The sequence below is a fragment of the Haliotis rubra genome, unplaced genomic scaffold (genome assembly GCF_003918875.1).
Source record: "Haliotis rubra isolate DU_JTF1 unplaced genomic scaffold, ASM391887v1 Scf82, whole genome shotgun sequence".
Lineage (NCBI taxonomy): Eukaryota > Metazoa > Mollusca > Gastropoda > Lepetellida > Haliotidae > Haliotis > Haliotis rubra.
In genome coordinates this window covers 322,793-338,654 of record NW_025767546.1, presented here as the reverse complement: position 1 = coordinate 338,654, position 15,862 = coordinate 322,793, and positions in this window count along the sequence as shown.

Below are 15,862 nucleotides of genomic sequence, written 5' to 3'. Positions count from 1 at the left end.
CACCTCCAGAATGTGTTCTGTATCCCTATAGATATAAACATGGTGTTACCTTTACAAGACACTCCGTACACCTCCAGAATGTGTTCTGTATCCCTATAGATATAAACATGGTGTTACCTTTACAAGACACTCCGTACACCTCCACACTGTGTTCTGTATCCCTATAGATATAAACATGGTGCGACCTTTACAAGACACTACGTACACCTCTAGAATGTGTTCTGTATCCCTATAGATATAAACATGGTGTTACCTTTACAAGATATTCCGCACACCTCATGAATGTGTTCTGTAACATTGTAGATATAAACATGGTGTTACCTTTACAAGATATTCCGTACACCTCCAGAGCGTGTTCTGTAACACTGTAGATATAAACATGGTGTTACCTTTATAAGATATTCCGTACACTTCCAGAATGTGTTCTTTAACACTGTAGATATAAACATGGTGCTACCTTTACAAGACACTCCGTACACCTCTAGAATGTGTTCTATATCCCTATAGATATAAACATGGTGCTACCTTTACAAGACACTACGTACACCTCCAGAATGTGTTCTGTATCCCTATAGATATAAACATGGTGCTAACTTTACAAGACACTCCATTACCCTCAGAATGTGTTCTGTATCCCTATAGATATAAACATGGTGCGACCTTTACAAGACACTCCGTACACCTCCAGAATGTGTTCTGTATCCCTATAGATATAAACATGGTGCTACCTTTACAAGACACTCCGTATACCTCCAGAATGTGTTCTGTATCCCTATAGATATAAACATGGTGTTACCTTTACAAGATATTCCGTACACCTCCAGAATGTGTTCTGTATCCCTATAGATATAAACATGGTGCTACCTTTACAAGACACTCCGTACACCTCCACACTGTGTTCTGTATCCCTATAGATATAAACATGGTGCTACCTTTACAAGACACTCCGTACACCTCCAGAATGTGTTCTGTATCCCTATAGATATAAACATGGTGCGACCTTTACAAGACACTCCGTACACCTCCAGAATGTGTTCTGTATCCCTATAGATATAAACATGGTGCTACCTTTACAAGACACTCCGTACACCTCAAAATGTGTTCTGTATCCCTATAGATATAAACATGGTGTTACCTTTACAAGACACTCCGTTACACCTCCATAATGTGTTCTGTATCCCTATAGATATAAACATGGTGCGACCTTTACAAGACACTCCGTACACCTCTCCGAGAATGTGTTCTGTATCCCTATAGATATAAACATGGTGCTACCTTTACAAGACACTACATTACACCTCCACAATGTGTTCTGTATTCCTATAGATATAAACATGGTGTTACCTTTACAAGACACTCCGTACACCTCCAGAATGTGTTCTGTTTTCCTATAGATGTAAACATGGTGTTACCTTTACAAGACACTCCGTACACCTCCAGAATGTGTTCTGTATCCTAATAGATAAAAACATGGTGTTACCTTTACAAGACGCTCCGTACACCTCCAGAATGTGTTCTGTATCCCTATAGATATAAACATGGTGCTACCTTTACAAGACACTACGTACACCTCCAGAATGTGTTCTGTATTCCTATAGATATAAACATGGTGTTACCTTTACAAGACACTCCATTACACCTCCAGAATGTGTTCTGTATCCCTATAGATATAACAGTGTGCTACCTTTACAAGACACTCCGTACACCTCTCAGAATGTGTTCTGTATCCCTATAGATATAAACATGGTGTTACCTTTACAAGACATTCCGTACACCTCCCAGAATGTGTTCTGTATCCCTATAGATATAAACATGGTGTTACCTTTACAAGACACTACGTACACCTCCAGAATGTGTTCTGTATCCCTATAGATATAAACATGGTGCTACCTTTACAAGACACTCCGTACACATCCACACTGTGTTCTGTATCCCTATAGATATAAACATGGTGCGACCTTTACAAGACACTACGTACACCTCCAGATGTGTTCTGTATCCCTATAGATATAAACATGGTGTTACCTTTACAAGATATTCCGTTACACCTCAGAATGTGTTCTGTAACACTGTAGATATAAGCATGGTGTTACCTTTACAAGATATTCCATTACACCCCCAGAATGTGTTCTGTAACACTGTAGATATAAGCACATGGTGTTACCTTTACAAGATATTCCGTACACCTCTAGAATGTGTTCTTTATCACTGTAGATATAAACATGGTGTTACCTTTACAAGACACTCCATTACACCTCTAGAATGTGTTCTGTATTCCTATAGATATAAACATGGTGCTACCTTTACAAGACACTACATTACACCTCCAGAATGTGTTCTGTATCCCTATAGATATAAACATGGTGTTACCTTTACAAGACACTCCGTACACCTCCAGAATGTGTTCTGTATCCCTATAGATATAAACATGGTGCGACCTTTACAAGACACTACATTACACCTCCAGAATGTGTTCTGTATCCCTATAGATATAAACATGGTGCTACCTTTACAAGACACTCCATTACACCTCCAGAATGTGTTCTGTATCCCTATAGATATAAACATGGTGCGACCTTTACAAGATATTCCGTACACCTCCAGAATGTGTTCTGTATCCCTATATATATAAACATGGTGCTACCTTTACAAGACACTCCGTACACCACCTCCACAATGTGTTCTGTATCCCTATAGATATAAACATGGTGCTACCTTTACAAGACACTCCGTACACCTCCAGAATGTGTTCTGTATCCCTATAGATATAAACATGGTGCGACCTTTACAAGACACTCCGTACACCTCCAGAATGTGTTCTGTATCCCTATAGATATAAACATGGTGCTACCTTTACAAGACACTCCATTACACCTCCAGAATGTGTTCTGTATCCCTATAGATATAAACATGGTGTTACCTTTACAAGACACTACGTACACCTCCAGAATGTGTTTCTGTATTCCTATAGATATAAACATGGTGTTACCTTTACAAGACATTCCGTACACCTCTAGAATGTGTTCTGTATCCCTATAGATATAAACATGGTGTAACCTCTTTACAAGACACTCCGTACACCTCCAGAATGTGTTCTGTATTCCTATAGATATAAACATGGTGTTACCTTTACAAGACACTCCGTACACCTCCAGAATGTGTTCTGTATCCCTATAGATATAAACAGTGTGCTACCTTTACAAGACACTCCGTACACCTCCAGAATGTGTTCTGTATCCCTATAGATATAAACATGGTGTAACCTTTACAAGACATTCCGTACACCTCAGAATGTGTTCTGTATCCCTATAGATATAAACATGGTGTTACCTTTACAAGACACTCCGTACACCTCCAGAATGTGTTCTGTATCCCTATAGATATAAACATGGTGTTACCTTTACAAGACACTCCGTACACCTCCAGAATGTGTTCTGTATCCCTATAGATATAAACATGGTTGCGACCTTTACAAGACACTCCGTACACCTCCAGAATGTGTTCTGTATCCCTATAGATATAAACATGGTGTTACCTTTACAAGACACTACCGTACACCTCCAGAATGTGTTCTGTATCACTGTAGATATAAACATGGTGTTACCTTTACAAGACATTCCGTACACCTCCAGAATGTGTTCTGTATCACTGTAGATATAAACATGGTGTTACCTTTACAAGACATTCCGTACACCTCCAGAATGTGTTCTGTATCCTGTAGATATAAACATGGTGTTACCTTTACAAGACACTCCGTACACCTCAGAATGTGTTCTGTATCCCTATAGATATAAACATGGTGTTACCTTTACAAGACACTCCGTACACCTCCAGAATGTGTTCTGTATCCCTATAGATATAAACATGGTGTTACCTTTACAAGACACTCCGTACACCTCCAGAATGTGTTCTGTATCCCTATAGATATAAACATGGTGCTACCTTTACAAGACACTCCGTACACACCTCTAGAATGTGTTCTGTATCCCTATAGATATAAACATGGTGCTTACCTTTACAAGACACTCCATGGTGTACACCTCCAGAATGTGTTCTGTATCCCTATAGATATAAACATGGTGTTACCCTTTACAAGACACTACGTACACCTCTAGAATGTGTTCTGTATCCCTATAGATATAAACATGGTGCTACCTTTACAAGACACTACGTACACCTCCAGAATGTGTTCTGTATCTCTATAGATATTAACATGGTGCTACCTTTACAAGACACTACGTACACCTCTAGAATGTGTTCTGTATCCCTATAGATAAACATGGTGTTACCTTTACAAAACATTCCTTACACCTCCAAAATGTGTTCTGTATCCCTATAGATATAAACATGGTGTTACCTTTACAAGACATTCCGTACACCTCCAAAATGTGTTCTGTATCCCTATATATATAAACATGGTGCTACCTTTACAAGACACTCCGTACACATCCAGAATGTGTTCTGTATCCATATAGATATAAACATGGTGCGACCTTTACAAGACACTCCGTAATCCTCATGAATGTGTTCTGTATCCCTATAGATATAAACATGGTGTTACCTTTACAAGACATTCCGTACACCTCCAAAATGTGTTCTGTATTCCTATAGATATAAACATGGTGCTACCTTTACAAGACACTACGTACACCTCTAGAATGTGTTCTGTATACCTGTAGATATAAACATGGTGTTACCTTTACAAGACACTACGTACACCTCTAGAATGTGTTCTGTATCCCTATAGATATAAACATGGTGTTACCTTTACAAGACACTCCGTACACCTCCAGAATGTGTTCTGTATCCCTATAGATATAAACATGGTGCTACCTTTACAAGACACTACGTACACCTCCAGAATGTGTTCTGTATTCCTATAGATATAAACATGGTGTTACCTTTACAAGACACTACGTACACCTCCAGAATGTGTTCTGTATCCCTATAGATATAAACATGGTGCTACCTTTACAAGACACTACGTACACCTCCAGAATGTGTTCTGTATCCCTATAGATATAAACATGGTGCTACCTTTACAAGATATTCCGTACACCTCCAGAATGTGTTCTGTATCCCTATAGATATAAACATGGTGTTACCTTTACAAGACACTCCGTACACCTCCAAAATGTGTTCTGTATCCCTATAGATATAAACATGGTGTTACCTTTACAAGACACTACGTACACCTCCAGAATGTGTTCTGTATCCCTATAGATATAAACATGGTGTTACCTTTACAAGACACTACGTACACCTCCAGAATGTGTTCTGTATCCCTATAGATATAAACATGGTGTTACCTTTACAAGACACTACGTACACCTCCAGAATGTGTTCTGTATCACTATAGATATAAACATGGTGTTACCTTTACAAGACACTACGTACACCTCCAGAATGTGTTCTGTATCCCTATAGATATAACATGGTGTTACCTTTACAAGACACTCCGTACACCTCTAGAATGTGTTCTGTATCCCTATAGATATAAACATGGTGTTACCTTTACAAGACACTACGTACACCTCTAGAATGTGTTCTGTATCCCTATAGATATAAACATGGTGTTACCTTTACAAGACACTACGTACACCTCTAGAATGTGTTCTGTATCCCTATAGATATAAACATGGTGCTACCTTTACAAGACACTACGTACACCTCCAGAATGTGTTCTGTATCTCTATAGATATAAACATGGTGCTACCTTTACAAGACACTACGTACACCTCTCTAGAATGTGTTCTGTATCCCTATAGATAAACATGGTGTTACCTTTACAAAACATTCCTTACACCTCCAGAATGTGTTCTGTATCCCTATAGATATAAACATGGTGTTACCTTTACAAGACATTCCATTACACCTCCAGAATGTGTTCTGTATCCCTATATATATAAACATGGTGCTACCTTTACAAGACACTCCATTACACCTCCAGAATGTGTTCTGTATCCCTATAGATATAAACATGGTGCTACCTTTACAAGACACTCCGTACACCTCCAGAATGTGTTCTGTATCCCTATAGATATAAACATGGTGTTACCTTTACAAGACACTCCGTACACCTCCAGAATGTGTTCTGTATCCCTATAGATATAAACATGGTGCTACCTTTACAAGACACTACGTACACCTCCAGAATGTGTTCTGTATCCCTATAGATATAAACATGGTGTTACCTTTACAAGACACTACGTACACCTCTCTAGAATGTGTTCTGTATCCCTATAGATATAAACATGGTGTTACCTTTACAAGACACTACGTACACCTCCAGAATGTGTTCTGTATCCCTATAGATATAAACATGGTGCTACCTTTACAAGACACTACGTACACCTCCAGAATGTGTTCTGTATTCCTATAGATAAACATGGTGTTACCTTTACAAGACACTACGTACACCTCCAGAATGTGTTCTGTATCCCTATAGATATAAACATGGTGCTACCTTTACAAGACACTCCGTACTCCTCATGAATGTGTTCTGTATCCCTATAGATATAAACATGGTGTTACCTTTACAAGACATTCCGTACACCTCCAGAATGTGTTCTGTATCCTATAGATATAAACATGGTGTTACCTTTACAAGACACTCCGTACACCTCCAGAATGTGTTCTGTATCCCTATAGATATAAACATGGTGTTACCTTTACAAGACACTACGTACACCTCTAGAATGTGTTCTGTATCCCTATAGATATAAACATGGTGTTACCTTTACAAGACACTACGTACACCTCTAGAATGTGTTCTGTATCCCTATAGATATAAACATGGTGTTACCTTTACAAGACACTACGTACACCTCTAGAATGTGTTCTGTATCCCTATAGATATAAACATGGTGTTACCTTTACAAGACACTACGTACACCTCCAGAATGTGTTCTGTATCCCTGTAGATATAAACATGGTGTTACCTTTACAAGACACTACGTACACCTCTAGAATGTGTTCTGTATCCCTATAGATATAAACATGGTGTTACCTTTACAAGACACTACGTACACCTCCAGAATGTGTTCTGTATCCCTATAGATAAACATGGTGTTACCTTTACAAGACACTACGTACACCTCTAGAATGTGTTCTGTATCCCTATAGATAAACATGGTGTTACCTTTACAAGACACTACGTACACCTCTAGAATGTGTTCTGTATCCCTATAGATATAAACATGGTGTTACCTTTACAAGACACTACGTACACCTCTAGAATGTGTTCTGTATCCCTATAGATAAAACATGGTGTTACCTTTACAAGACACTACGTACACCTCCAGAATGTGTTCTGTATCCCTATAGATATAAACATGGTGCTACCTTTACAAGACACTACGTACACCTCCAGAATGTGTTCTGTATCCCTATAGATATAAACATGGTGTTACCTTTACAAGACACTACGTACACCTCTAGAATGTGTTCTGTATCCCTATAGATATAAACATGGTGTTACCTTTACAAGACACTACGTACACCTCCAGAATGTGTTCTGTATCCCTATAGATATAAACATGGTGCTACCTTTACAAGACACTACGTACACCTCCAGAATGTGTTCTGTATCCCTATAGATATAAACATGGTGCTACCTTTACAAGACACTACGTACACCTCCAAAATGTGTTCTGTATCCCTATAGATATAAACATGGTGTTACCTTTACAAGACACTACGTACACCTCCAGAATGTGTTCTGTATCCCTATAGATATAAACATGGTGTTACCTTTACAAGACACTCCGTACACCTCCAGAATGTGTTCTGTATCACTGTAGATATAAACATGGTGTTACCTTTACAAGACACTCCGTACACCTCCAGACACTACGTACGTGTTCTGTAACACTGTAGATATAAACATGGTGTTACCTTTACAAGACACTCCACGTACTGTACCTCTCCATAAAATGTGTTCTTTACAAGACACTACGTACTGTAGATATCCCTATAAACATGGTGCGACCTTTACAAGACACTCCGTACACCTCTAGAATGTGTTCTGTATCCTATAGATATAAACATGGTGTTACCTTTACAAGACACTCCGTACACCTCCAGAATGTGTTCTGTATCCCTATAGATATAAACATGGTGCTACCTTTACAAGACACTCACGTACACCTCCAGAATGTGTTCTGTATCCCTATAGATATAAACATGGTGTTACCTTTACAAGACACTACGTACACCTCTAGAATGTGTTCTGTATCCCTATAGATATAAACATGGTGCTACCTTTACAAGACACTCCGTACACCTCCAGAATGTGTTCTGTATCCCTATAGATATAAACATGGTGTTACCTTTACAAGATATTCCGTACACCTCCAGAATGTGTTCTGTATCCCTGTAGATATAAACATGGTGTTACCTTTACAAGATATTCCGTACACCTCCAGAATGTGTTCTGTATCCCTGTAGATATAAACATGGTGTTACCTTTACAAGATACTCCGTACACCTCTAGAATGTGTTCTGTATCCCTGTAGATATAAACATGGTGCTACCTTTACAAGACACTCCGTACACCTCAGAATGTGTTCTGTATCCCTATAGATATAAACATGGTGCTACCTTTACAAGACACTCCGTACACCTCTAGAATGTGTTCTGTATCCCTATAGATATAAACATGGTGCTACCTTTACAAGACACTACGTACACCTCCAGAATGTGTTCTGTATTCCTATAGATATAAACATGGTGTTACCTTTACAAGACACTACGTACACCTCCAGAATGTGTTCTGTATCCCTATAGATATAAACATGGTGTTACCTTTACAAGACACTACGTACACCTCTAGAATGTGTTCTGTATCCCTATAGATATAAACATGGTGTTACCTTTACAAGATATTCCGTACACCTCATGAATGTGTTCTGTAACACTGGAGATATAAACATGGTGTTACCTTTACAAGATATTCCGTACACCTCCAGAGCGTGTTCTGTAACACTGTAGATATAAACATGGTGTTACCTTTACAAGACACTACGTACACCTCCAGAATGTGTTCTGTATCCCTATAGATATAAACATGGTGTTACCTTTACAAGACACTACGTACACCTCTAGAATGTGTTCTGTATCCCTATAGATATAAACATGGTGCTACCTTTACAAGACACTACGTACACCTCTAGAATGTGTTCTGTATCCCTATAGATATAAACATGGTGTTACCTTTTACAAGACACTACGTACACCTCCAGAATGTGTTCTGTATCCCTATAGATATTAACATGGTGTTACCTTTACAAGACACTACGTACACCTCCAGAATGTGTTCTGTATCCCTATAGATATAAACATGGTGTTACCTTTACAAGACACTACGTACACCTCCAGAATGTGTTCTGTATCCCTATAGATATAAACATGGTGTTACCTTTACAAGACACTACGTACACCTCCAGAATGTGTTCTGTATCCCTATAGATATAAACATGGTGCTACCTTTACAAGATATTCCGTACACCTCCAGAATGTGTTCTGTATCCCTGTAGATATAAACATGGTGCAACCTTTACAAGACACTACGTACACCTCCAAAATGTGTTCTGTATCCCTATAGATATAAACATAGTACTACCTTTACAAGACACTCCGTACACCTCTAGAATGTGTTCTGTATCCCTATAGATATAAACATGGTGCTACCTTTACAAGATATTCCGTACACCTCATGAATGTGTTCAGTAACACTGGAGATATAAGCATGGTGTTACCTTTACAAGATATTCCGTACACCTCCAGAATGTGTTCTTTAACACTGTAGATATAAACATGGTGCGACCTTTACAAGACACTCCGTACACCTCCAGAATGTGTTCTATATCCCTATAGATATAAACATGGTGTTACCTTTACAAGACACTCCGTACACCTCCAGAATGTGTTCTGTATCCCTATAGATATAAACATGGTGCTACCTTTACAAGACATTCCGTACACCTCCAGAATGTGTTCTGTATTCCTATAGATATAAACATGGTGTTACCTTTACAAGACATTCCGTACACCTCCAGAATGTGTTCTGTATCCCTATAGATATAAACATGGTGTTACCTTTACAAGACATTCCGTACACCTCCAGAATGTGTTCTGTATCCCTATAGATATAAACATGGTGTTACCTTTACAAGACATTCCGTACACCTCCAGAATGTGTTCTGTATCCCTATAGATATAAACATGGTGTTACCTTTACAAGACACTCCGTATACCTCCAAAATGTGTTCTGTATTCCTATAGATATAAACATGGTGTTACCTTTACAAGACACTCCGTACACCTCCAGAATGGTCTTGAAGAACCCAGTTTCCCCAATGCCAGCCATAGCAAACAGTTCCAGGCTCTCTTTACGTCTCTCAGTGGAGGATATGATTTCCAGTCGATGCTTAATTTACCGTGTCTGAATAGCACTTTATTGATCTCTTCAATTGTGCAGCCTGTGTGTCAAATTTCTTTACTTCAGTTAGATACGGTGATAAAGATAGTTCAGGATACCCATCGCAATACACATATTTAATGCATATCATTGAATATGGCGAAATACAGGGAGCACGTTGACCTTGACCTGATGAAATACATGGAGCACGTTGACCTTTGATGAAATAAAGGGAACACGTTGACCTTTGATGAAATACAGGAAGCAGTCGACTGTGATGAAATACAGGGAGCACATTGACAAGTGATGAAAAACAGGGAGCATGCTGACACGTGATGAAATACAAGGAGCACGTTGACTAGTGATGAAATACAGGGAGCACGTTGACTAGAGATGAAATACAGGGGGCAGGTTGACCTTTCATGAAACACAGGGAGCAGTCGACTGTGATGAAATACAGGGAGCACATTGACTAGTGATGAAAAACAGGTAGCATGCTGACACGTGATGAAATACAAGGAGCACGTTGACTAGTGATGAAATACAGGGAGCACGTTGACCTTTCATGAAATACAGGGTGCACGTTGACAAGTAATAAAATACAGGAAGCACGTTGATTGTGATGAAATTCAGGAAGCACGTTAAGAAGTAATAAAATGCAGGAAGGACGTTGACTAGTAACGAAATACGGGGAGCACATGGACTACTAATTAAATACAGGAAGCATGTTAGCTAGTGACGAAATACAGGAAGCACGTTGACAAGTAATAAAATACAGGTAGCACGTTGACTGTGACGAAATACAGGGAGCACGTTGACAAGTGATAAAATACAGGAAGCATATTGTCAAGTAATGAAATACAGGTAGCACGTTGACTGTAATGAAATACAGGGAGCACGTTGACTATGATGAAATACAGGAAGCACGTTGACTAGTGACAAAATACAGGGAGCACATACACTAATGAAGAAATACAGGTAGGACGTAGACTAGTGATGAAATACAGGAAGCATGTTGACTGTGATGAAATACAGGAAGTTCTTTGACTAGTGATGAAATACAGGAAGCACGTTCACTGTGATGAAATACAGTGAGCACCTTGACTAGGGATCAAAAAAAGGAAGCGAGTTGACTAGTGCTTAAATAAAGGGAGGACGTTGACTAGAGATGAAATACAGGGAGCACGTTGACAAGTGATGAAATACAGGAAGCACGTTGACTGTGATGAAATACAGGGAGCACGTTGACTATGATAAAATACAGGGAGCACGTTGACTATGATGAAATACAGGAAACACGTTAACTAGTGACAAAATCCAGGGAGCACATAGACTAATGAAGAAATACAGAAAGGACGTCGACTAGTGATGAAATACAGGAAGTTCTTTGACTAGTGATGAAATTCAGGAAGCACGTTCACTGTGATGAAATACAGGAAGCACCTTGACTAGTGATGAAATAAAGGAAGCGAGTTGACTAGTGATGAAATAAAGGGAGGACATTGACTAGAGATGAAATTCAGGAAGCACGTTGACTAGTGATGAAATACGGGGCATGTTGATTGTGATGAAAATCAGGAAGCACGTTAACAAGTAATAAAATACAGGAAGCACGTTGATTGTGATGAAATACAGGAAGCACGTTAACAAGTAATAAAATACAGGAAGCACGTTAACAAGTAATAAAATACAGGAAGCACGTTAACAAGTAATAAAATACAGGAAGCACGTTAACAAGTAATAAAATACAGGAAGCACGTTAACAAGTAATAAAATACAGGAAGCACGTTAACAAGTAATAAAATACAGGAAGCACGTTAACAAGTAATAAAATACAGGAAGCACGTTAACAAGTAATAAAATACAGGAAGCACGTTGACAAGTAATAAAATACAGGAAGCACGTTGACTAATAATAAATTACAGGAAGCACATTGATTGTGATGAAATTCAGGAAGCACGTTAACAAGTAATAAAATACAGGGAGGACATGGACCTGTAATGAAATACAGGAAGCACGTTAACAAGTAATAAAATACAGGAAGCACGTTAACAAGTAATAAAATACAGGAAGCACGTTAACAAGTAATAAAATACAGGAAGGACATGGACCTGTAATGAAATACAGGAAGCACGTTAACAAGTAATAAAATACAGGGAGGACATTGACAAGTAATAAATACAGGAAGCACGTTGACTAATAATAAATTACAGGAAGCACGTTGATTGTGATGAAATTCAGGAAGCACGTTAACAAGTAATAAAATACAGGGAGGACATTGACCAGTAATGAAATACAGGAAGCACGTTAACAAGTAATAAAATACAGGGAGGACATGGACCAGTAATGAAATACGGGAAGCACGTTGATTGTGATGAAATTCAGGAAGCACGTTGACAAGTAATAAAATACAGGAAGCACGTTGACTAATAATAAATTACAGGAAGCACGTTGATTGTGATGAAATTCAGGAAGCACGTTAACAAGTAATAAAATACAGGGAGGACATGTACCAGTAATGAAATACAGGAAGCACGTTAACAAGTAATAAAATACAGGGAGGACATGGACCAGTAATGAAATACAGGAAGCACGTTGACCTTTGATGAAATACAGGGAGCACGTTGACCTTTGATGAAATAAAGGGAACACGTTGACCTTTGATGAAATACAGGAAGCAGTCGACTGTGATGAAATACAGGGAGCACATTGACAAGTGATGAAATTCAGGAAGCATGTTAACAAGTAATAAAATACAGGAATCACTTTGACTGGTGATGAAAAACAGGAAGCATGTTGACTGTGATGAAATACAGGATTCACTTTGACTAGTGATGAAATACAGGCATCACTTTGACCAGTGATGAAATACAGGAAGCACGTTGACTGTGATGAAATACAGGAAGCATGTTGACTGTGATGAAATACAGGGAACACGTTGACTGTGATGAAAAACAGGAAGCATGTTGACTAGTGATGAAATAGAGGGAGCACGTTGACTAGTGACGAAATACAGGAAACATGTTGACTGTGATGAAATACAGGAAGTTAGTTGACTGTAATGAAGTAGAGGGAACACGTTGACTGTGATGAAAAACAGGAAGCATGTTGACTAGTGATGAAATACAGGGAGCACATTGACTGTGATGAAATACACGGAGCACGTTCACTATGATGAAATACAGGAAGCACGTCGACTGTGATGAAATACAGGAAGTTCGTTGACTGTGATGAAATACAGGGAGCACGTTGACTGTGATGAAACACAGGGAGCATGTTGACTAGTGATCAAATACAGGCAGCATGTTGTCAAGTGATGTAATACAGTTGTGTGGTGACGGGTGATGAAATACAGAGTTGTGATAACAAGGGACAAAATACAGGGGTTCATCTACCGACTCCCTATCTGACACACAGTCACAGTGTGCCACGTGTAAGGAAGCATGGTGTTTGTCAGTTTGTTACATTATCGTCTCATCTACAGCTCTGTGGTGTGGTTTGTGCAGTACTTGTTATCCTGTGATCACTGGTGATGATCTGTCGTTGGGGAGTATAGACTACATGTAACTATACCAACAAGGTCAATGTTGCACGCAGTACAGACAACCTGAGTATAGACTACATGTAACTATACCAACAAGGTCAATGTTGCACGCAGTACAGACAACCTGAGTATAGACTACATGTAACTATACCAACAAGGTCAATGTTGCACGCAGTACAGACAACCTGAGTATAGACTACATGTAACTATACCAACAAGGTCAATGTTGCACGCAGTACAGACAACCTGAGTATAGACTACATGTAACTATACCAACAAGGTCAATGTTGCACGCAGTACAGACAACCTGAGTATAGACTACATGTAACTATACCAACAAGGTCAATGTTGCACGCAGTACAGACAACCTGAGTATAGACTTCATGTATCTATACCAACAAGGTCAATGTTGCACGCAGTACAGACAACCTGAGTACAGACTACATGTAACTATACCAACAAGGTCAATGTTGCACGCAGTACAGACAACCTGAGTATAGGCTACATGTAACTATACCAACAAGGTCAATGTTGCACGCAGTGCAGACAACCTGAGTATAGGCTACATGTAACTATACCAACAAGGTCAATGTTGCACGTAGTACAGACAACCTGAGTATAGGCTACATGTAACTATACCAACAAGGTCAATGTTGCACGCAGTACAGACAACCTGAGTATAGACTACATGTAACTATACCAACAAGGACAATGTTGCACGCAGGACAGACAACCTGAGTATAGACTACATGTAACTATACCAACAAGGTCAATGTTGCACGCAGTACAGACAACCTGAGTATAGACTACATGTAACTATACCAAGAAGGTCAATGTTGCACGCAGGACAGACAACCTGAGAATAGACTACATGTAACTATACCAACAAGGTCAATGTTGCACGCAGTACAGACAACCTGAGTATAGACTACATGTAACTATACCAACAAGGTCAATGTTGCACGCAGTACAGACAACCTGAGTATAGACTACATGTAACTATACCAACAAGGTCAATGTTGCACGCAGTACAGACAACCTGAGTATAGACTACATGTAACTATACCAACAAGGTCAATGTTGCACGCAGTACAGACAACCTGAGTATAGACTACATGTAACTATACCAACAAGGTCAATGTTGCACGCAGTACAGACAACCTGAGTATAGACTACATGTAACTATACCAACAAGGTCAATGTTGCACGCAGTATACAACCTGAGCATAGACTACATGTAACTATACCAACAAGGTCAATGTTGCACGCAGTACAGACAACCTGAGCATAGACTACATGTAACTATACCAACAAGGTCAATGTTGCACGCAGTACAGACAACCTGAGTATAGACTACATGTAACTATACCAACAAGGTCAATGTTGCACGCAGTACAGACAACCTGAGCATAGACGCTAACAAGACGTTCCAGTTACAACTACACCCGTCTCGGTATACCTTCAGTCGTGTAACGAGATGAAGTAGATCGATACATCAGAATATCTAAGATCACCTGCCCGATATGTTGCTATTTATCAGTTTTAATAACATGGTCCCAAAGAGCGGATCAATAATTCGTGCTAATTCCAAGTTCAATATCAACTCAATAACCCAGTATAAGTGTATGGCAGTATATGAGAGGAGATCAATGAGATCGTGAAGATCGATGATCGGCTATATTGGCTGACAGTTACACAAGACTTCCACAAGAAAGCGACAGTGTGGCGGTGTGAGACTGTGCAGTGTTTGATCAGCGGTGTACAGCAATCCCCCTCGGTGGTTCTGATTTATACCTGTCTAATTACTTACACCCATTCTCACTCAAGGTTTCAAGTGACCATAGATTTTAATCAATTTTCAAACACGTGATTTATTTATCTATAAGATCTCCGCCATT